This window comes from Ambystoma mexicanum, chromosome 3q (genome assembly GCF_040938575.1).
Source record: "Ambystoma mexicanum isolate Mex_15411 chromosome 3q, UKY_AmexF1_1, whole genome shotgun sequence".
NCBI classification, from domain to species: domain Eukaryota; kingdom Metazoa; phylum Chordata; class Amphibia; order Caudata; family Ambystomatidae; genus Ambystoma; species Ambystoma mexicanum.
In genome coordinates, this window is record NC_090926.1 from 1,050,003,331 (window position 1) to 1,050,027,130 (window position 23,800).

The 23,800-nt window shown below is 50.4% G+C and overlaps 1 protein-coding gene across 1 annotated transcript in view; it reads left to right on the top strand.

The window, feature by feature from the left end:
• DNAH17 (dynein axonemal heavy chain 17) overlaps window positions 1-23,800 on the top strand; it is an 8,024,690-nt gene that overhangs the window by 6,544,913 nt on the left and 1,455,977 nt on the right. The gene's annotated exons all lie outside the window — the stretch shown is intronic.

Below are 23,800 nucleotides of genomic sequence, written 5' to 3' on the forward strand. Positions count from 1 at the left end.
TGCTGGGACAGGTCACCCAGGCCGGATTCCTCCGTCTGATGGGGCTTGCTCCGACCCCCTCCTCAACTGGACCCCCTACGCGCCAGTCGTCCTCTGTGCCATCTTCCCACCCATCAGTCACCTGGGTGTCCTGTGGAGCTGCCTCTGACGGTGCGGCCAGGCTGGTGGAGGAGGCATCCCTGCCACAGTCGGGAGTCGGATGTCCAGCAGGGGTGGCCACATCTACGACTGCACCCCATCCGGCGGAGGATGTGCAGGCAGCAGGAGGCAGTGCACGGGCAGAGGCAGAGCAGCAGCAGCAACATGGTGGGAGCCATGAAGGCTCGGGGCCTTCGACATCGGAGGGGCAGGCATCGGCCGGAGGGCAGGAGGACCCAGGACAGAGAGTGTCTTCCGTGTGGCAGCGGTTGGGCCACGCCATAGATGCGGAGCGGCGGCGGGCGGAAGAGGCGCGGCTCACAATGGTCAGGGCGGAGAACTCCATGCGGAGGGCCCTGAGGTGGGCCGAGTGCCTCGAGGCAATCCGCAGGGGGTTGGAGGAGGACACAGCGTCGTCCCTGCGGACCCTCGGGGCCATGGAACAGGACCGCCTCCGGGACATCGAACAGGAGTTCGATGATGCCCTGGCCCGGAACACCACGGAGTGAGCCGCTGGACTTGCCCGCCGCCTTTGTATATAGTTCTTTAGTTTTAGGTTTCCTTTGTTTGTTCTTATGATTTGGAGTCGACGGACACTGCTCCACTTTTTGTATATAGTTGCATTTTAGTTAGGGTTTTTTGTAGGTTTCCTTTGTTCAGTTGGGCTCATGGACCCTTGGAAGTTTTGTACATAGTTCTTCATTGGATTGATTTTATTTTTCATTTGACTTTGGACAACATTTTTTTGGATTAGGATTTGGTGTTTTTATTTTTTTAAACGGACATGCAGCTTATCTCTTTTTTCATTGCCATTGTAGTTTGTTTCATTTCTTTTGCATTCTTTTTTTTTTAATACAATTTTGTTTTCATACTTCACTGTGTGGTATCATCTCATTGGTTTCATGCATGTCATGTTGGGTGTTTTCCCATTCAATTGCAACCATTGTGTGTGACGGACATGGGTTCATTTGCTTTATGAACATTGGGGGTGTAACATGTAATTTCCATTTCCATGTGGGTGAATGGGTTACTTGGTAGGGCTTTTTGGCTGTGGAGGCTGACCATAACGCACATGATTGGGGATTGTGAGGACCTGGTGGAGGCTGCCCATGGTGGCTGGGGGGTGGGGGTGATAGGGGACATGAGTGGGGGCCGGGCGGGGGCTGGCCATGGTGGCTGGGGGGGTGGGGGTGGTGGGAGACATGGGTGGGGGCCTGGTGGAGGCTGCCCCTGCACTGCTGGGGGGAGGGGGTGGTGGGAGACATGGGTGGGGCCTGCTGGCAGGTGCCCCACAGTGCAGGGGGGTGAGGGTGGTGGGGAACATGAGTTGGACATGGGTGGGGGCCTGCTGGCAGGTGCCCCACAGTGCTGGGGGCTGGGGGTGGTGGGGAACATGAGTTGGACATGGGTGGGGGCCTGCTGGCAGGTGCCCCACAGTGCTGGGGGGTGGGGGTTGTTGGTTTAACCTGAGTTGGACATGGGTGGGGGCCTGCTGGCAGGTGCCCCACTGTGCTGGGGGGTGGGGGTGGTGGGGAACATGAGTTGGACATGGGTGGGGGCCTGCTGGCAGGTGCCCCACAGTGCTGGGGGGTGGGGGTGGTGGGGAACATGAGTTGCACATGGGTGGGGGCCTGCTGGCAGGTGCCCCACAGTGCTGGGGGGTGGGGGTGGTGGGGAACATGAGTTGGACATGGGTGGGGGCCTGCTGGCAGGTGCCCCACAGTGCTCGGGGGTGGGGGTGCAGGGGTACATGAGTTGCACATGGGTGGGGGCCTGCTGGCAGGTGCCCCACAGTGCTGGGGGGTGGGGGTGGTGGGGAACATGAGTTGGACATGGGTGGGGGCCTGCTGGCAGGTGCCCCACAGTGCAGGGGGTGGGGGTGGTGGGGAACATGAGTTGGACATGGGTGGAGGCCTGCTGGCAGGTGCCCCACAGTGCTGGGGGGTGGGGGTGCAGGGATACATGAGTTGCACATGGGTGGGGGCCTGCTGGCAGGTGCCCCACAGTGCTGGGGGGTGGGGGTGGTGGGGAACATGAGTTGGACATGGGTGGGGGCCTGGTGGAGGCTGCCCCTGGTGGCTGGGGGGTGGGGGTGGTGGGAGACATGGGTGGGGGCCTGGTGGAGGCTGCCCCTGGTGACTGGGGGGGTGGGGGTGGTGGGAGACATGGGTGGGGGCATGGTGGTTGGTGCCCCTGGTGGCTGGGGGGTGGGGGTGGTGGGAGACATGGGTGGGGGCCTGGTGGTGGGTGCCCCTGCACTGCTGGGGGTGGGGGTGGTGGGAGACATGGGTGGGGGCCTGGTGGTTGGTGCCCCTGGTGGCTGGGGGGTGGGGGTGCTGGGAGACATGTGTGGGGGCCTGGTGGTGGGTGCCCCTGCACTGCTGGGGGGTGGGGGTGGTGGGAGACATGGGTGGGGGCCTGGTGGTTGGTGCCCCTGGTGACTGGGGGGTGGGGGTGGTGGGAGACATGGGTGGGGCCTGCTGGCAGGTGCCCCACAGTGCAGGGGGGTGGGGGTGGTGGGGAACATGAGTTGGACATGGGTGGGGGCCTGCTGGCAGGTGCCCCACAGTGCTGGGGGGTGGGGTTGGTGGGGACCATGAGTTGGACATGGGTGGGGGCCTGCTGGCAGGTGCCCCACAGTGCTGGGGGGTGGCGGTGGTGGGGAACATGAGTTGGACATGGGTGGGGGCCTGGTGGCAGGTGCCCCACAGTGCTGGGGGGTGGGGGTGGTGGGGAACATGAGTTGGACATGGGTGGGGGCCTGCTGGCAGGTGCCCCACAGTGCTGGGGGGTGGGGGTGGTGGGGAACATGAGTTGCACATGGGTGGGGGCCTGGTGGCAGGTGCCCCACAGTGCTGGGGGGTGGGGGTGGTGGGGAACATGAGTTGGACATGGGTGGGGGCCTTCTGGCAGGTGCCCCACAGTGCTGGGGGGTGGGGGTGCAGGGGTACATGAGTTGCACATGGGTGGGGGCCTGCTGGCAGGTGCCCCAATGTGCTGGGGGGTGGGGGTGGTGGGGAACATGAGTTGGACATGGGTGGGGGCCTGCTGGCAGGTGCCCCACAGTGCAGGGGGGTGGGGGTGGTGGAGAACATGAGTTGGACATGGGTGGGGGCCTGCTGGCAGGTGCCCCACAGTGCTGGGGGGTGGGGGTGCAGGGGTACATGAGTTGCACATGGGTGGGGGCCTGCTGGCAGGTGCCCCACAGTGCTGGGGGGTGGGGGTGGTGGGGAACATGAGTTGGACATGGGTGGGGGCCTGGTGGAGGCTGCCCCTGGTAGGCTGGGGGGTGGGGGTGGTGGGAGACATGGGTGGGGGCCTGGTGGAGGCTGCCCCTGGTGACTGGGGGGGTGGGGGTGGTGGGAGACATGGGTGGGGGCCTGGTGGTTGGTGCCCCTGGTGGCTGGGGGGTGGGGGTGGTGGGAGACATGGGTGGGGGCCTGGTGGTGGGTGCCCCTGGTGACTGGGGGGGTGGGGATGGTGGGAGACATGGGTGGGGGCCTGGTGGAGGGTGCCCCTGGTGGCTGGGGGGTGGGGGTGGTGGGAGACATGAGTGGGGACCTGGTGGTGGGTGCCCCTGCACTGCTGGGGGGTGTGGGTGCTGGGAGACATGGGTGGGGGCCTGGTGGAGGCTGCCCCTGGTAGGCTGGGGGGTGGGGGTGGTGGGAGACATGGGTGGGGGCCTGGTGGAGGCTGCCCCTGGTGACTGGGGGGGTGGGGGTGGTGGGAGACATGGGTGGGGGCCTGGTGGTTGGTGCCCCTGGTGGCTGAGGGTGCAGGGGGACATTCGTTGGTGGGCAGTAGTGCAAGTTGACATGTGGGTTGGCTGGGGGGCATGGCCATGGTGGATGGGGTGCCTGCAGGACATGTGCAGGGTAGGCCCCTGTGGTGTGAGCCACCTGCAGGTGCCGTGGAGGGTGTAGAGGGAACACCTGGGAGGGCCCACACGTGCAATTCACGTGTGGTGCTCCCCGCGCACCGCTGTAATACACGTACCCTGATGGAATCACGTGTCGAACTTCCCCCGCACCCCGAAATACACGTACCCTGATGGAATCGCGTGTGGAACTTCCCGCGCACCCCTGGAATACACGTACCCTGCTGATTTTGCGTGTGTAACTTCCCCCGTACCCCGAAATACACGTACCCTGCTGATATCGCGTGTGGAACTTCACGCGCACCCCTGAAATACACGTACCCTGCAGAAATCGCGTGTGTGACTTCCCCTGCACCCTGAAATACACGTACCCTGCTGATATCGCGTGTGGAACTTCACGCGCACCCCAAAATACACGTACCCTGATGGAATCGCGTGTGGAACTTCACGCGCACCCCGAAATACACGTACCCTGATGGAATCGTGTGTGGAACTTCACGCGCACCCCGAAATACACGTACCCTGATGGAATCACGTGTGGAACTTCCCGCGCACCCCTGAGATACGCGTACCCTGCTCGCACGGGCCCAATCGCGTGTGGAAATTCCCGCGCACCCCTGAAATACATGTACCCTGCTGGAATCGCGTGTGTAACTTCCCCTGCACCCTGAAATACACGTACCCTGCTGATATCGCGTGTGGAACTTCACGCGCACCCTGAAATATACGTACCCTGATGGAATCGCGTGTGGAACTTCACGCGCACCCCGAAATACACGTACCCTGATGGAATCGCGTGTGGAACTTCCCGCGCACCCTTGAGATACGCGTACCCTGCTGATATCGCGTGTGGGACTTCACGCGCACCCCTGAAATACACGTACCCTGCAGAAATCGCGTGTGTGACTTCCCCTGCACCCTGAAATACACGTACCCTGCTGATATCGCGTGTGGAACTTCACGCGCACCCCGAAATACACGTACCCTGATGGAATCGCGTGTGGAACTTCACGCGCACCCTGAAATACACGTACCCTGATGGAATCGCGTGTGGAACTTCACGCGCACCCCGAAATACACGTACCCTGATGGAATCGCGTGTGAAACTTCCCGCGCACCCCTGAGATACGCGTACCATGCTCGCACGGGCCCAATCGCGTGTGGAAATTCCCGCGCACCCCTGAAATACACGTACCCTGCTGGAATCGCATGTGTAACTTCCCCTGCACCCTGAAATACACGTACCCTGCTGATATCGCGTATGGAACTTCACGCGCACCCCGAAATACACGTACCCTGATGGAATCGCGTGTGGAACTTCACGCGCACCCGAAATACACGTACCCTGATGGAATCGCGTGTGGAACTTCCTGTGCACCCCTGAGATACGCATACCCTGCTCGCACGGGCCCAATCGCGTGTGGAAATTCCCGCGCACCCCTGAAATACACGTACCCTGCTGGAATCGCGTGTGTGACTTCCCCTGCACCCTGAAATACACGTACCCTGCTGATATCGCGTGTGGAACTTCACGCGCACCCCGAAATAGACGTACCCTGATGGAATCGCGTGTGGAACTTCACGCGCACCCCGAAATACACATACCCTGATGGAATCGCGTGTGGAACTTCACGCGCACCCCGAAATACACGTACCCTGATGGAATTGCGTGTGGAACTTCCCGCGCACCCCTGAGATACGCGTACCCTGCTCGCACAGGCACTATTGCTGTATGTTGCCACTTTTGTAATGCGCACGGACGCTACCGCCTGCCTTCGTGTGGCAGACGTGTTTGGGCTTGTGCGTGTCTTTCGCTCTGCGTGGCTTTGCCCTATTCGATTCCATGAATACGTGTGGTTTGGGTACGTTTGGGCGTTTCGTCTGCTTCCCTGCAGTACATCCCCAGTTACGCCCTTGTTTTCGCAAGTTTTTCCCCATTCCGCGCGTTACGCCCCATATTCCGCCCACTTTCTAGTGTATGCGCAGAGGTTGTGCGCTTTCACTGTGCGCGCACGTCTTTCGGGATGTTGCAGTGACGTGTGCGCCATGCACGGGTTTGGCGCACATCCCGACGAAGACACGCGCAGGGACTTCCATGAATCTGTTTTTTTCCGCTTGCGCCTGCTTGCGCGTAGATTTTCGGCGCACGTTTGTTCCATGAATCGGCCCCTAAATCACTAAAGGGGATTCAAAATTAGTGGAAGCCGCTTTGGATAGTTCCATGTAGACATTAGCAATGATGGTTGGATAACTAGCAGATAGAAAACTGAATTCAGAGGTTGAGTGCACGAAATAGCTATTTTACATGTGATGAAATTGAGCCAAATGCAGATTCGCAGCAAACTTTTCAGCGCACGAGAAACGTGATTACAGAAACGCTATAAGGAGTTGGAATGCGGTTCTAGGTCTGTTTGAAAGCTGAGGATGTTGGCTTCAATTTGACACTTACATTCCTAAAACATTGAATTACATGGTTAATAAGATATTAAGTTGCACCTTTTTTCTATCTTTTTCTAGAAATTGATTGTGAAATATGATTTTTGCCCCTGAAGAAGAGTCTTTACTTGAAATGCGTCGGGCTCAGAGATATTGTACAATAAATTGTTGTTTGTTGTCTATATAAGTTTGGTTAACTTATTATTTCTTTGATTGCTCCATCTATTTAACTGTTTATTTGAGAAAAAAAGTGTTATGAAATTTAGCAATACAAAATACTTGAAAATTATTGATCTGCTCCGCAGATACCAGACAGTGTGCAGGGGACGAGAGTGCCTACATTTTAGGAACAACCACTTCTTGTTCTCCTATTTCTTCCAACCTAGTTGCCAAGGTTGAGCTTTGTGCCCCCGCACCTCAAACTATTCTTAATTTTACAAAAATTACTTCAAAATAGTTTAATATTCCCTTTTCAAACTACCGGTGTGCCCTGTGTTCTTGCTTTTGTTTTACAGAACCTTTGAAACCACCACTGATATTCTTTGAGAACTTAAGGATCTGCTGTTTCACTAAGTTGTCCTTACATTTAGTTGTATGGGAGTAACCAAGCAGGAACAGTGATGCCATTTTTCAGACTGACCATAGACTGTCACACCTGCAGTGATATCTGTTCTCTAACTCTACAAACCGCAGGTGAGAACTTGACACTGAAGGTGGTCATTCCCCACATGCAGTTAGAAACTCAGAATAAAGGACACATCCCAGTAGGGAATGAGACCAGGAGATTGATTGTGGGAGACAGCAAAGGTTTTATGTAAAATTCAGCATCCAGAGAGCTCTGCTGCCTTGAGAGCGCACTGGCAAACAATACAAAGCAATACATTTTTAAAGGGTTACAGTGTCATGGATGACATTTCCATATAGTCTACAAGTTACATTTTGATTGGTGAGGGATTAGGTCCCAATATGGGACTATAGTGGCAGGCTCCACGAGATTGGCTGACAGCTTGATGGGCTGGTAGGCACCACATGGGTCAGCTGGGCTGGTCCGTGTGAGGTTGAGGTCATTTCGGGTACGGGAGAGGTGGCTGGTATTGTCTAACTAATCTAGATGCTATCACAGGACATGCAGTAAATAATAACCCATAAACTATACCTTTGTTATTAAGAGAGGCCTATAAATTGTACACACTTATTTACATTGTCCCGCCTCAGATCATTTATGAGGTGAAGGGTCTGGGGGTCTTGCCCACCAGGTGACTTACTGTGGGGTGAGATTTAACAGTTGTTGGGTCTGGCACTTCAGAGTGGGAGGGGATGGATTGATATGTGTTGGTTTAGGCAGACTATATGACGACATGAGATTAATTATATTGGGGGCACTCTAGGGTGGTCAGCAAGGAAGGGTCACCCTTCTGTTACATCAAAAGAAGACTGGAGGGGCACAAGGTTGAACAGGCAGTAAGTTTCCAACAGTAGGGGTGAGAGGTGCAGGAGCTGGTTTGTGGAGACGGATGGGCCACAAGTCATGATTCGGCCTGGTCACATGAAGGGCAGTGATCTCAGAGGAAGGATGAAAAGAATACAGTTTGCTTGCAACAATTCATGCCAGAGTGTCCGTGAGAAATGGGCTTGGGTGGCACAGGTACAGGAGGAAAAAGGTGGGGGCTGTCAGTGCTCGCTATGTGCGGTGCTGCTGTGGGGCGAGAAGGCTTCACAGATACAGAATGCGGCCTAGTACAAAGATGGAGTTCAAATGTATCTTTCAGTAGCCCTGCTTCTGTAGGTGCCAGGAACTCATCCACTGGGACCAGGGAAGGGCAAGGAGGGCGTCCCCCCACTATTGCAAGAGCAGGTGGTCCCTTTAGTGTAGAATGTACATGGAGGTGGGGCAAACCGAACCAATCCTTCCTTTCATTCCCCCCCTTTTATTACATTTAAAGTAACAAATCACTCTTAATAATACTAGCATTCTTGTAGTGCTCTGGCTCCAGCACCGACTCATCCCAAGCAGGTCTCCCTTTTATGGGCATCCAAGCTCTACAAACACCTTGTAAGCTTCGACCTTGTCAAGCATATTCATCAGGGGTGCATGTCATATATATCACCCCATCCCCATCCAGATCCACCCACACCTTCTTATACCATTCCAGCTCCCGGGGTTCTTTGATTGTGGTATGATATAAACTATCCACCTTGTCTCCTGGGTTGCGATACACTGCTGTCATACAAAATTTGGGATTGTTATTTTCCCCAGTTTGTATCTGCACATCTTTCATTGTTTGCACCTTTGTTGTTTTGCCCATTGTCACCATCATCATCGCAGAACTAGGCCACTGTTTTTGCACAACATCGGATGCCTACCTGGCACACACAAAAAATCAGTAACAGGAAAACTATAATTGGGACAAGTATTTTATTCATAGTTCTGAACCAGGAAGGGATCCAGTCAAAAATGTCATTGAACCAATTGCTTGGTTGTATCCCACCTTCCTTCTTCATCCTTTCTCCGAGGCTGTGCACTGCAGATATTATGTGTGATAAGGTTCTATTGTCAGCATCGGCAGAAGGTACGAATGTACAGCATGCACCCCTATTTTTCGGCAAACACTGCTGTCCATTGCTGTAAGGAGGTCCAGGACGTACCGGTTTTGTATGGTCATCAACCGCAGAGCTCTGAGTTCTACTTTGATCAAGTTGAATCATTCTTCTGTGTCATTAGAATTTGCTCGCGTCTGGATACTTGGCACAAGTGAGGCAAAGAATGTTTCTGCTGTATTAAATAGTCTGTATTGGTCAGGAATTTCTGCCAAGAGTTCTCAGGACGTTCTGGAGATGTAGTTTCATGCTTGTCTCTTGCGGGACACTCTTTCTTGCAATTTGTCTTCCGATAGGATGTCATATGTGGGGGGTTCTTCAGTTGTTGACTGGGGTGTCAAGGGCGTTTGAGTTGGCACCTTCTTCCCCTGGACATGCCTTTCTGGGATCACGCTCTCATGGCATTAACTGCGACATTCAACTGTCAGCTGCTGGGGTGTTTGTGCCTGTTTTTCCTTCTCTTGTGAATGGGTGCGCTCACTGTTTAGCTATACTTCACACCGCTCTTGTCATATGTGTAAGGTATTCCTTAAACTCGTCCCCCAGCACTGTGGCAGCTCTGTGAGTGTCTGATGCCCATTTTACTGGAGATAATGGCGTTTGAATGCGTCTCCCCGTCACTATCTCATGCGGGGACAAATTATGGTCCTTACTAGGCTGAGTTCTGAGTTGCGCTAGTGCTAGGGGCAGGCAATACACCCAATTCTTTTTTAAGGTGTGACACAATTTGGAGAGTCTGCTTTTAAGGAGATTGTTGATCTTCTCGAACACCCCATTTCCCTGCAGGTGGTAAATCGAACATAGTTTATGCTTCACACCTAGCAATGATGTTACTTCTTTGAAAAGGTCATTTACAAAATGAGTACCGTTATCTGACCGTATGAAGTCACAAATTCCCCACCTGGGGAATGCCTCCCTTACTAGGAATTTTGCCGCGCATTTCGCGTTTGGGTGTCACGATCCATGCCCCGACCCCCTCAGGTATAACAGCCCCCTGGCAGCAGTGGGGCTAAAGCCCTTCACACTGTCCCCAAGAGCCTTAAAACTCCATCAGAAGCATTCATGGAGTCAGTCCTGACGCCTTTGGCGTCAAGCTCATTATCAGGAATAAAGCAATACCAGTTTTGGACCTTAATCCAACATGGAGGCTTATTACACAGCTCAGTTCTTTAGAACCAAGCCATGCGGTCTAGTGTTTTGGGTGTGGCTGGGACTGGAACTACTTGGCCTGGAACTACTTTACCTGGGCTATTTAAACCACACTCAAATGGCAGAACACGCTTCGCGTTATTCTGCACTCCTGCAGTGTAACGCTCACCGTGTCCAGCTCCTGCTCATCTGCTTCTCCGGCGGCCCAATCCTGAAGCCCTAAATCCCGATTCCATCAATAACCTGGAAGAATAAGAACAGCATTAGCACGCAAGAAAACTTACCTCTGAAGTAACCAGCCTTGAATCCATCCTGCGCTTCACTTACCTCGCCCATCTGCGGAGTTCGCCGCAACCTGCAAAGGTAAAGAAACAAGGACAGCATTAATAACAATTCTCACCTGGGCAAGCAGCCTGCGCTTTTCTTACCTCGCCCATCTCTGAGTTTCACCGCAACCTGCAAGGTCGAAGGAATAAGGTCAGCATTAACAAAGCACTTACCTGTGCAAGCAGGGCTTCGATCGCTCATCACTCCGATACATCACCGCAACCTGTACAAAGAGAAGATAACATAGGTTAGCAATTAACACCAATAAACAGCACAGAGCTCTGTGCATCAATAACTCACTGTGGTCTTCGCCATCAGCACGGCAACTCCGAGATCACAACCATCCCTGTGAAAACAAAAAGGGACATTGTTAGGGAACAGCGTAGTGGAGCAAGACGCTGAGAAGACAGAGAAAATGGAGGGAAAGAAAGAGACAGAATAAAGACGGAAAAGAAATTATAACTCACCTGGAAGACAGCAAGCAGAGTCGGAGTCACAGCTGGTCTGGACCCGACATAAGGGCACACGGACCAGTGAAGCAACTAGGTCCACGGAACGCCCACACCAACAACGCGCCCCTGCACAGAGACGTAGGACAGAGAGTTCAACGCACAAAAACATAAGGTGAGCAATAACCCCAAGGGAGGGGATTTGGACCAGAGGGAGGTGGGAGTCCACCCATCATAGAACCAGTATCTTAACCCTCCATTCTCCTGTTATAGGCACTACCCAATGTCTGGCACATAACCAAGCAGAGAGGGGTCCGGGATAGCGCTTAGACCTCCATCCAGTATCGTGTGGCACCCACGTGGATACCAGGTGAGTGTAACACTGGGTATGCACAAGGTCCTTCTTCCACCCAGCGAGAAAACGGGCACACCACCACAATGAGGTACCTTGCTCCGTTGCATCTTTCTCCCATGTCCGCATAATCTATGTGTAATTCTCGGAAGGCTCGAACTGGGTGAGGCAGTGTTCCCCGTAGTGTTCTGAGGGTCATCCCCGAGCTGTATGTCTGACATGTTATGGATTCTACTGTTAGTTATGCAAGGTGTTCTTGGAGGTTTGGAACAAACCATTCCTCCTGGTTGTCTGCTGCCATATGTTGCTTGGTAACGTGTCCAGGGAAATGAAGTTGCTGAAATGCCAAGTGCAATAATTCTACCGACATTACCACCTTTCCTGTCATTTCTTGATGCCAGAGGAGGTCTGTGGCTTGCACCCTCTTTTTACCCAGATTTCCTGTTCTTCCATTGGGGCGTGCCTTTGTAACTCAATTATTTGCGTAATCGGCGTGGAGTTGTACCTTTCTTCTTTATCATTCTGTGTGGTGGTTCTTACTATACATTCTACTGCTCCAGGTTTGTTGAAGTAAGCTGCTTCTTTCGCGGCGGCGTCCACTGCTGCTTTCCCTAGCAAGTGTTATTAGTGTTGGCCTGGCATTTCACCAAAGCAGCAACTGATGGCTCAGCCAATGCTTCGATGAGATCATTCAGCAACTGCGCATGCTGAACCGGGGATCTGTCTGCTCTTCTGAATCCTCTTCTTCACCATCGTGACAGCCCGGAGTGTACCGTGGTTGTCACATATGCTGAGTCAGAGTATATTGTCACTGCGCATCCGTTCGATGTGTGTAACGCTTCAATCAGTGTTATTAGCTATGCCACTTGTGCAGAGTAATGGGAAGGGAGACGTTTTTGCACAATCACCTCATATTCATCTCCTTCTCTCACTACTGCTGCTCGTACATGTTTTTCCTCTGTCTCTGGATCAATGGACGCGGATCTGTCCATGAAGTACACCTCACCTCCGTCTAGGGCATTTTCACTGGCTTTGGGAATATCATTGCCTTCCCCCTCCTAGGTGGCACAATCGTGTGCTTGCATGCCTTTCTCTGCGCATGGTTCTTTGATGAAAGTGGCTGGGTTTACAGTTTTACAGCGCACAATGTGTATGTTTGGGCTCAAAATGATTATTTCATATGCTGTGGCCCGCTGCGTGGTGAGTGTGGATTTTGATCTTTCAAGTATGGCAAACAAAGAGTGCTTGACAAATAGCGTCACTGAGCATTCCATCACTATGGTGGCGTTTTCTCAATTGGGAAGGCCACTGCTGCGAGAGCTTGTTCACACCCAAAGTGCCCCTGCATCACAGAATCTAATGTGCCGCTATAATAGGCCAATCGCTTGTGGTCTAATGATTTTTTTCTGCGTGAGCGCTGCCATCATTAGGGTGCTGTTACAGTGGGAGAATAAGTATAACTCCTGATCATAGTCTGGTGTTGCCAGAAAGGGTGCTGCTAAGATAATGGGCCTCATTATAAGCATGGCGGTAAGGCAGCAATGGTGCCGGTAGCGCTACCAACACTGTTGCTACCGTACTGCCATACTACGAGCTGTGCTCACGGGTGCCTGTCAGCCCGCCAGGTCTTTACCGGCAAGGCTACCTCCAACCTCGTAATTAGGCCCAATGTCTTCTAATTTATAGAACTCTGTGATCATTTATTGCGCCCAATTAATTGGCACGCTATGTTTTTGGGCTTCTTTCAATTCCTGAAGAAGGGGATGTGTGTATGCTGCATAATCGAGTATCCATGCACGGCAGTAATTGCATATGCCGAGGAATTTCTGCATATCCTTTAAACTCTTGGGCGTCAGTGTTGCATGTATGGCTGCTGTTCTGTCTGGGATTATTCGCTTAGCTGCCCCAGGTACAATACTTCTTCTAGGCAATACTGCACCTTTCCTTTGTCTACTTTGTACCCCTTTGTAGCTAGTAAATTCAGCAGGGTTATTGAGTCTGCTCTACATTGCTCTTCACTTTCACTGCAAACTAAAAGGTCATCTATGTACTGAATCATCATGCTCTTGACATCAGCGTTACCAAGTTCTTCATGCATAATTCTGTTGAAAATTCTGTGGCTCTCAAAATATCTGTTACGCTCACCTGGCTCCCACAGGGGCGTCGGACGGACCCGGACAGCTGCGGTCTCCACCCACGTGATGCGTAGTGCAGCGACGACTGACTGGATCTGCCCTCCTAATCTTGTCTGCTTAACCAGTAGAAATATTCTCCTGCAAGTGGAGAGATGGATTTAGCCACTTGTGGATTCAAGTGATGGCACCCCCACAGTCCTCCCCAACTAATCACCTCCGAAATGCCCTCACAGCAATCTCACCTTATATTCTTGAAAGATGAGCTCTCCATCCTGCGTGGATTTGCAGGGGCGCGTCAATTCCAGTTACTTCACTGGTTTGAAGACTCGGGAGAGTTCCGGAGAGTATTGACTCTGAGGTTCCTGGTGAGGACCTGTAAGTATAAAGTTCATAGAGTTCAATATGTCCGATGTTCACTCTTGTTCTCCCTTCCTTTCTTGTCTTGCTGCTGGCTCGTGAAAAGATGCTCTTGTGGCAGCTGGTGGCGCTCAGGTAAGAGTCTGTATTACCCGGCGCTGTCCGCTAAATGTTGCACGTGGAAAACGTGTTGTTTTGTCTCTCTTTACAGATGCGGCACGTGAAAATATGGAGCGTCACAAAAGGATGCCTCCGGTGGTAAATCAGGTAACTCTATGGTGGTAAGAATTATATTTGTTGGTTCCCTCGGCTCACCTTGTGGTTTTCTTTTGTCTCCTAGGTGCCGAAATTCGGCGAAGAAATGATGGCGGCAGCGCCGCCCCGAAGGATGCTGTGAAGACTGGTGAGTATGGCGCGGCGCTGCAGCCGGAGGTGCGGCGCGTGCAGAAATGATGTTCTTTACAGGTCCGGAGACGAGATGGATCCAGAATCAGGTGTGGAATAGAAATAAGTTTGTTTACTAACCTTGTCGCTTCCTTTCCTCTTTGTTTTAGGAGCTCTGGATTCGAGGCGGGCGTGGCAGAAGACTGGCAGAAGGATGCAGGCTGCAGGCACGGTGAGCGTTACGCTGCCGGATGCAGAATAACGCGAAGCGTGTGTTGCTGGTCGGGCGTGGTTTAAATAGCCTCAAAAGTAGTCCCAGGTAAGAAGTCCCTAGAACCACACCCGAGTAAAAAATAGTCCCTGTAGAAAAATAGTCCCTTTAGGGCTTCATGTTGGATTGGAGTCATTTGCAGCATGGGCTGCCTGAGGTAAGTAATGACTAAGGCGCCAGGACTGATTTCTACTATGAGCCTGGTGCCTAAGGCACCAGGACTAAACCCAGATAGCCCCTAGCCGGGGCTGCTGAGGTTTTACTAAATGTCTAGATGCCTACTTCCGGAGCTGAGGGCTTGGTCCGGATGCCTGGGGTTAGGCATCATGACAATATCCTTGGGAAACCTGCAATGCTCATACCTTTTACCCCCTATGGTAAATGCTGTCAAGTATTGGAAACTGGGGTCAAGTGGCACTGATAAAAGAGTTTTTCAAGTCCACTACTATGAAGCACATGGCTTCCTTCGGAAAGCTGCATAAGATGGACACGGGACTTGAGACCAGGGGGAACTCCTTCTGTATGACGTCATTAAGTGGGCGTAAATCCTGTATCATCCTCCAAGCCCCACCCTTTGCTTTTTTGATCGGATAGATAGCCGTATTACAAGGTGAATTTGATGGCACGATAATGTCCTGTTGCAGTAATGTATGTATCATCTCTTTTATGCCTTCTTCTGGTTCCCTGGACAGGGGGTATTGTTTTACTCTGGGTGGCGCTGCACCTGGCTTTAGTTTCATTTTTATGGGGGTGACGTCCTGTAAAAGCCCAACATCGTGTGGGCCTGTAGTCCATAAGTTTGGTGGTACCTTTTTCATATCTTCGTCAAAAATTGAAGGCGCTGCACTGACACATTATGTCGCATGGAATACAAATTTAAATGATTATCTCCCCATCAGTGTCACTGTCAGTGAACAGCTCTTTGTCAGTAACATTGCGTAGCGCTATATGCGGGTCTATGCACAACAATGTTCTCCACTCACATCCATGCATGTCCATTCCTATTGTCACAATAAGTTTAGCTGATACTTGCACCCCCTGTAGGTCTAGCGAGAGGATAGTATCCGGCACAATCTCTGGGGTTGCAACTGGGCGAAAAATAAAGTCGGAAGGTACTCGCCATTCCTTTCGTGGGCACCCCCCTCACAGCTACTTCATTTGTCCAGGTATTGATCATTAGCATGGCTCTGAGCAGGCATACCCCTGGAGTGGAGCACACTATCCCTCGTTCTGTAAAGGAGATGGTCATATTGAGTTTACTGAGGAGATCCCTCCCCAGCAAATTTATGGGTGAGTCTTTGTGGTATAATAGGGGTGCTCGCACTGTTTTCCCTCCCACCGTTATATCCAAATCTTTTGTGTAAGGAACCTTTAAAATTGCCCCTGCTTTTCCAAGTATTGGTCCCAAAGCAGAACCAGCCGTCAATGAGGCACAATTTTCCCGTCCCTTAATCCACCATAAAGATTAACTGCTTGTTTCCTTTCTCTGCCCCTACCAGTGGTTCCTCATCTGGACGTAGGGTAGTCGATAGGACTGGACACGCAATTTCTCCCTGTGGGCTGTCCAAATTTGGGTGGGTATGTGTTTCTGGGAGAGAGAAAACATTTTCCCCAACAATTGAAGTTCCATGGAATGGTGCAGGTGCGCCGTTCGCTGTAGTAGCAAAGAGATTTGTGTGGGTATTTCCCATGGTGTTTTGGCATGCTAATTGTGGTTTCATGCCCTGTTGTGGTACTTGTGGCCCTTGCTGAATTGGCTGGGTCCCTTGTTGAAAATTATTATAATATTGCTCTTGCTGCCCATGACCCCCCATCGGTAGGCCATAAGGGCTACCCAGGTGAGGGTGGCCAAATTGCTGCTCATTTCCGTGTCATTGGGGCCCTTGGTAATATCCCATTGGTCTAGGATGTCCCTTGGCCCCCTCCCCGAGGCCCTCGTCCTCTGAACCCGCCTCTCTGTTCCCTATACCCACATCGCCCTCTTCCCGGCCTTCCCTGCCGTTTTAGTCCCTCGTATTGCTCCTCGCCAGCCCATTGCCCCTGTCCATTTACAGACCCTGTTGCTGCCATCATTGCCAGTGAAGCTCCTGACCCCTCCTCCCCGTCTCCCTGTCTCTCAGTAGGCAGGGCCGCTGTTACTGCGGCAAGCCTTCACCAGTTTATATTGTACAAGTTTGGCCTCATCTGCCAACCTCATCTGTGCGATTCTCTTTATTTGATCCTCCTACAGTGGTGTACTATAATGATCTGTATTTCATACCATCCTTTGTCTTCTATTCCAGCAATTTTATCTAGCACCTTCTGTACTTCTTTCTGGAGGCCTCTCTTAATGGTAAAATAGAAAAGGGAGGTTGATTGGTACCAAGCAGTGCCCATTTTCTCCGACCTCGACAAGTCCTGCACCCGAAGAATTTACAGTGCAGCCTCTTCCTTGTCCCCCATGGCGCATTGCATCACCAAATGTAAATCTGGGGCGTCAGGAAAGGTCCTCCGCAACGCATCCGACATTTGAGCCTGTACATTATTAAAGGCCGACCCATCATGGCGGTCACAATCTGTTGTTACTCCCGGGAAACCTGCCTTCACCCACACTCTGTCTGTCTGGTCTCCCACAGATGACACCAGCAAGCTTTTGACATCCCCTATAGCCAGCGGGACCCCGCGGTATGTTTCTCAAAAGCATATATCCAATTTCCCACCCCTCCTGAAAGTGGAGGCAGTGCCTTCAACAAATTATTTTTGTCCATCCGTACCCATGATATGTTTCCCTTGTGAATGAGGGGCATTTGCAATTTTGTTCTGCTCCCTGTCTTACTTACCTTTACTCCTTTCTTCTTGCTCAATGACATGTTTCCTAACCTGCTTCGGAGCCTCCCCTGCCACCTTTCTCCCACTACCCCATCTGCTGGCTCTTCTCGCAGTGGCAGTGGCATACCTGTTGCAGCCACTCCTTCCTCATATTCGTCCAGATCACTCTAAACATCATCTTTTTCTCTGTTAGATACTGCACTTCCCTGTTCTTCACTTGCTTGACTACTTTCTTGTCCTACTTGTACTACTATTATTAGGTGTATTGTTAAGGTGGAAGAAGAATTCCCCTGATTTCCACTCGTCCTCTGTTAGGCTAGATGAATTCCTGGACGGGAGTGGTGACGGTATTGGCCCATCTGCTGAGATGGACGGCGGCTCCCCTCCCTCGGGCAACATTTGGCCTCTGTCACGCAGAGCTCTCAATCGTGTCAATTCCATTTGTGTGGTAGCGAGTTGTCTTTCTAAGTCATTAGTTAGGTGTGCAGGATTTACTGGTGGGCCACACTTGGGACCGTATAACTATGGTGATAGGGAGGCAGGGCTGTGGGTACAGAGGGCCGTGTTTGGCGGTGGCAAGTATGATGGGTCACTGTACCCCTCGGCAGGTCTAGTTAGCAGTGGGTATAGTCTGGTGGGCTCTTCATCCTCCGTTTTTATTAGTTCCCCTCCATCTGCTCCTCCTCCCCCCACTGCTGGGCCCGGCACCGTCTCTGGCAGCGCTTCCTTGTCTGTGCTACTTACAGGGGGCGTTTCCTCAAACTTCCTCCAAAGATCTTACACTTCCTGTCTATTTTGAAGTTGCTCTCCCCGGTATTTGGCACCAAGTGTGTTGTCACAAGATCTAATATTCTTTTATCAAATGATCCCCGTCTGACCGTACTTGGGGCGCGCCCTCCCCCTTTATTTCAGTAAGCCATTGGTCATGATAATTTTTTGATTCTCTCGCTGTAGGGAGGTGCTGGCAAATATGTGCCAATGGTTTATCTCCCCCCATGGTTTCTTTCTTGGCACTCGTGTACGTTTGTGTGTGTGGTTGTGTGTGTCAGTGGGATCAAGAACCCCTTCTGTTCACCTTATATCACTTAATATGCACCTTATAACATCACAGTTTAAAGAACCTTTCACTTACACCTTTTCCACTCCAGCATACTTCAAGAACATAATCTGAACAAATTCAACACAAAACGAGTTTACATATACTCATAGACGTATGGGCACGCTTGACTTCAATGACAATTTACATAAAACACAGATCTGTTACACTCCCCCTTTCCCTTGATCACACTGTTATATTTTCTTCCCACACTCACTCTTCCCATTCCCCTTCCCTGGGCCCCTTTTGGGCCGACCTCTAAAAGAGTTATGCACACAAGAAAAAGAGTTTGCTAATATCTCCCGAGTGTATTCATTCCACAAGGCTCCTACGTTTTTCTATTTTATCTCCACTTATTCCCTGCACTGGTCGAGACAATGCTATGTGAGCCCGCCTTCCACGCCCTTTCGGAGCTAGGTTTCTGTACTCTTCCTGTATTCCGTTACTTCTATATTCACAACCTAATGGGCATATAAAGAAAAGAGAAGAAAAACCCTACCAGTCAACACTCATGCAAGCCCTACATCTTAGATCTGACTCCCCAAAAAATTCCCTCACTGTTACACTTATACTCGTCACTTCCTTTCTAAATCCCCTTCCTTTAAGCTTCTCACAACCAATATTCACGTGTCCGGGGCAATCCGAGAGCCTCCGTTCTTGGTCTGTCCACAATCGGGGCAGCCCCCCCAACCAAACTGTGACCTGTCCCGCTGAGCAGTCGGGTATTAGCAATGGTCGGGACCCTTGGAACCTCTCTGATGTGTACCCTCACTATTCAGCCGCAGGTGTCAATGGATTTGCTAGGGGCGTCCCGGATATCGCGGCACGACACAGGGGTGTCTCGGTGCACCCTCGTTCACGTCCCAGGGTTCACCAAGTGAAGCTGGTGACCCCTGTTTCACTTGACAAACTGCTTCAGCTGGCAGTGGACGATCTGATTCACCTAGGATCCCAGCTGAATCTGCTGTCCCAGAACAACGGGGTGATTTTACATCACAATCCGGATTCCCTCAGATTGGCGGCATGGCTCCTGACCACTCCAAATTCAGAAATCTAAGTATCCCTGAGGACTGTCGTTGCATCCTGGCAACAGCAAAAGCACCATCCAAAACATCTCATATGGCTAAAAATTGAAGAGATTTTGTGCATGGTGTACAAAACAATCTAATCTACAGCTGCTGGATATAACACCACAACAGTTCCTTCCTTATCTTTTGTTAATGGTGAAAGAAGGTCTAGCAGTGTCTTCCATCAAGGTGCACTTGTCAGCGATATCCAGATTTACATGTAAAAGAACATCTGGCCACTCTATAGTGACAGACTAGTCAAACATTTCTTGAAGGGCCTCTTTCAAAACTTTCCTCCAAGGAAAAGGATTCCACCTGTATGGAGCCTTAACATGGTTTTAGCAGCCCTTATGAAATTCCCTTTCGAACCCATGTCATCAGCGGACATCAAGTTTATCACTGGCTATTACGTCTTCTGGACGGATGGCAGAGCTCCAGGCCTTGGTCATTGATCCACCAATATATCTTCGATTCATGAGGGACAAAGTGGTTCTCTCTACGAACCCGCATTTCATTCCTAAAATACCATCGGAATTTCATAAAAATGCGACAATCACTCTTCCAACCTTTTTTCCAAATGCTTCCTCACAAGCTGAGAAGACACTGCATTCTCTAGATGTAGAGCATTGAAGTATAACTTGGATCTCACAATATTGCTTAGATCCACTAATCATTTCTTTGCAGCCTTTGGCCCTTCCAATAAAGGCAGGGTATCTCACGATGGGTGGCATCTACAATATTATTTTGCCAACAGTCCATTGCAATCAGCTCCCAGAGTCATTCCACGAGATCCACGGCAGCCTCAGCGGCTCTATGGTCGGGGGCACCAATCAGGGACATTTGCCATGCGGCAACATGGGCAGTGCCTCACACCTTCCCCAGGCACTACTGTTTACATCATCAGCATGCTGCAGAAGTGCAAATGGGATTCGCATTCCTCCAGCGACTTTTCCATTAAGGTAAGCCCCGTAGCTTGCAGGGTTTGTTCCTGTTTAATAATACCTTAAGGTTGTATGCCTTTGCTGATTGTACATGTCTGCCTAAGGTTTACCTCCTGTTTTCCTCATATACAACTCCAAGCATTTCTCCTGCTACAAAATCTATTCACAGAATGTGAATCCATAAAAGATCCAATGCTGGAGAAGGGTGTAGTTTCTTACTTGCAACTCCATTTCTCCAGCGTTAGTATCTTTGATGGATTCACGTGCGTCCTCCAGCCTCACCCGCATGCAAACATCCTTTTTAGGACATCCTCCATTTGTAGAGGTTAAAATCCGAGGGAAGCAGCTGGGGTGGAGCTATAAAAGCAACATCTCATTGGTGCTGTCAGAAGCACCCACAACGTCGATTGGTCACTCAAGGTGCCTGACGCCAAGGAATATTCACAGCGTGTGAATCCATTAAAGATACCAAAGCTGGAGAAATGGAGTTGCAGGTAAGAAACTACTCCCATCCAGGGAGTTCCTTTTGCGGGATGCTATATGGGATTCACTTGTAATTCCCTGGGGGTGTCACCGGGTATATGCATTCACTTTGTTCCTGCTGACGCCTCTAGTGCTGAGGACATTAAAGCAGAGCAGAAGAATAATGGTCATGGGCGCTCCGGCCTATCTAGATATACTGATTTGCCCTTTTGGAGAATCCTTTGGATTGAACATATTCTGGCGCAGGATTGCATCAGAATACTCCACCCCAACGTGCTGACATGAGTTAGATATGACTCTGAGAGGTTGAGGGATGAGGATTAGGCTTTTTCTGAGGAGGTTCCCGATATCATAATAACAGTAATAATGTACACTCTGATATATCCCTTCATGCAGAATCCATCCAGCGTTTATGTTCTGGAACTACAGTGGCTATTATTACCTCAATTTATCAACCTTGCTAGGCTGATGGTCTGTGTCAATCCTGCAACAGGAATTAAACTTCTGAGGTGCAGGCTGGGCTAACCTAACTCAAGAAATAGCTTACAGAAATGCTTTCTGATAGTCACCTGTCCGCCATCCTTCTATGTCTGTCACAGGAGCAAGTTCACAAGTTAGTGCTGTGTAAGGTGATTACCTGTTGTAATGACCACAGGTCTGGTTCTAGAATTCCTTCTTTGGCGTGATTGAGTCTCAAAGTGGGGAAGTCAAAAGCCACATCTTCAGGGACACCCTATAAACTATCATATTTTCTTGTCTGAGTGGTCTTGCAAATCTTAAAGTGGCTTACAATTTGTTTCCAAGGAACAATTGGTTGTTCTGGTTTAGGCTCTGTGGCAAAGTTCCCTGCCCGACTCTTGGGACTGATTTTGGGGTGATCATGGACCATCGGCCTAGCGTACCTCCCCAAGCAAGGGAATGTTGTGTATAGCGACGGAAGGAACCCTGGGTTGACTTCACTTGTTCTGTGTCATTTGTCAGGAGACTGTCACATGAGACGTTCCTATCTTTCTTCAAGCCAGGTCACATGTATCAGACTAAACCCACCCTTTTCCCCAGAAACAGCCCCGGACCTTACACTATCCAGATAAAGCATCACATTGAAACTCTACCCTTTAAGGAGGAAGATTTGTGAGACCATAGAGACTGTGTTGAATTCTAGAGCACTTGCTTGTCGAACCTGCGTAGACATCAGGGACACTTTACATATGCTCCCTATGCTTGCTCAGATATCAGATGTTCACAAAATGTTCCTGAGGTTGGAGGTAGGCGAGGCAGTGCAATCATCAAAGGCACACCAAAGAGCTTTCTAGCCATCTCACAGCACTTCCCCCCATGACATGGCATCAGCTTACTAGCTCTGAACCAGAACAGTGTAAACAGGTAAGTGCCACCACATTACAAAGATGCTTTCTCTGCACCCTGTTTCCTGAGAAATGCCAGGTCTCAGCAAAGTCATGAAATGAAAAACAAGATAGTGGACCTACCTCTTAAATGCTTAACCCAGCCGAAGACCCATTGTACACCAGGATGAATGTATTACGATTTAGCATTCATAATCCCACATTTATCTACTGCCACAACTGCAAATCCTAAGGAAAAGCCCAACCTGAAGAGAGGGTATATAGCGCTATATAAACCAGGTAAATCTGTCATAGAGAGGGTGTGTTTGGTGCAGATTCTAGAGAGCAAGACTTTGGAGAAGGTTGGATAAAGCACATTTTTGGATCAGATTGAAGAGAGCAAGATGAAGTACGCAGCACACCAAAAGGTAAGCGATGCAGGATTTATTGTCACAAAATGGACTCTGTGGCTGCCCAGCCGTCATGCCCCTCAACAGAAAAGAATATGGAACCCTGGACAATAATAAACATGCCAGGATTCCATTACAATGCTTTCCGTCCTTCATGACGCTACATATGATCATAACAATAAAAATGTGCATGAAAACAAAACAAACAAAAAAACAAGGAAGGAATAAAGGGAAGAAAGGAACAAAACACATAAAATTCATTTGACACGTTATTAACACAAAGAGCTAATTTCCGAACTTGCAACACACGGAGCTCAGTACATAGAGCTGCAACTCCTGGAACACTCTCCACATTATTACTACACCATACTGCACCCTCTGGCACAGCCACAGCACCTTCCTCCCTATGCACAACTCACTCCTCACACACACCCTCACTCACCACAACAACCAAACTAGGGCTGGGCCCCAAAGTGAGATCAGATGTGTCACACGATACCGGCACCGTGTGTGCTAGTATCTCATCCACAATCCTCCTCTTGTTCCACCGTCATTCAGACCCACGTAACCTTTACCAACCTTCACTACAGTCATGTACACACTTCCACCATTGGATACAAATATAGGGTTTGTAAGGAAGGCATGGTATCAACTGTAAGACAGACACAAGTGACCTCAGTTCAAGGGTGTTTATTGAACTTCAAAAAGGGTTTGAAAAATGCCTATCTAATCCTAAATCTAAAGATGGGAGCAAGCTACGACCATCAAATAATAATACTGCAGTCCTAGTGATGTCTTGTCAAAATAAAAGGGCCTATACTAATAAACCTATTGCCAATCCTTACCTCTAAATACAAATAGCGTGGGATACAATGTTATGTAAAAGAAAGAAGTGTTCAAGAATTATGTCAGGATGTTCAGGCCGTTGGCCTCACTTGCCCATGTTTTCAGCACAGGACAAGATGGTACACTCGAGTTTAGCACAGTCTCTTGCTTCTCTAGCATGAGTATACAGTTTAATCACCAGCATCATGGCCTTCCATGCCCATTTCTCTTTGCCTCTTTAAGTCTCTTCTTTCGGAGGGCCTGATGTGATAAACAATACGTTATTTTCCACTTAGAATTTTGCAAGTACTCAATTTCTCAGGCGATTCACTAACCAACCTAGTATCACCCTCA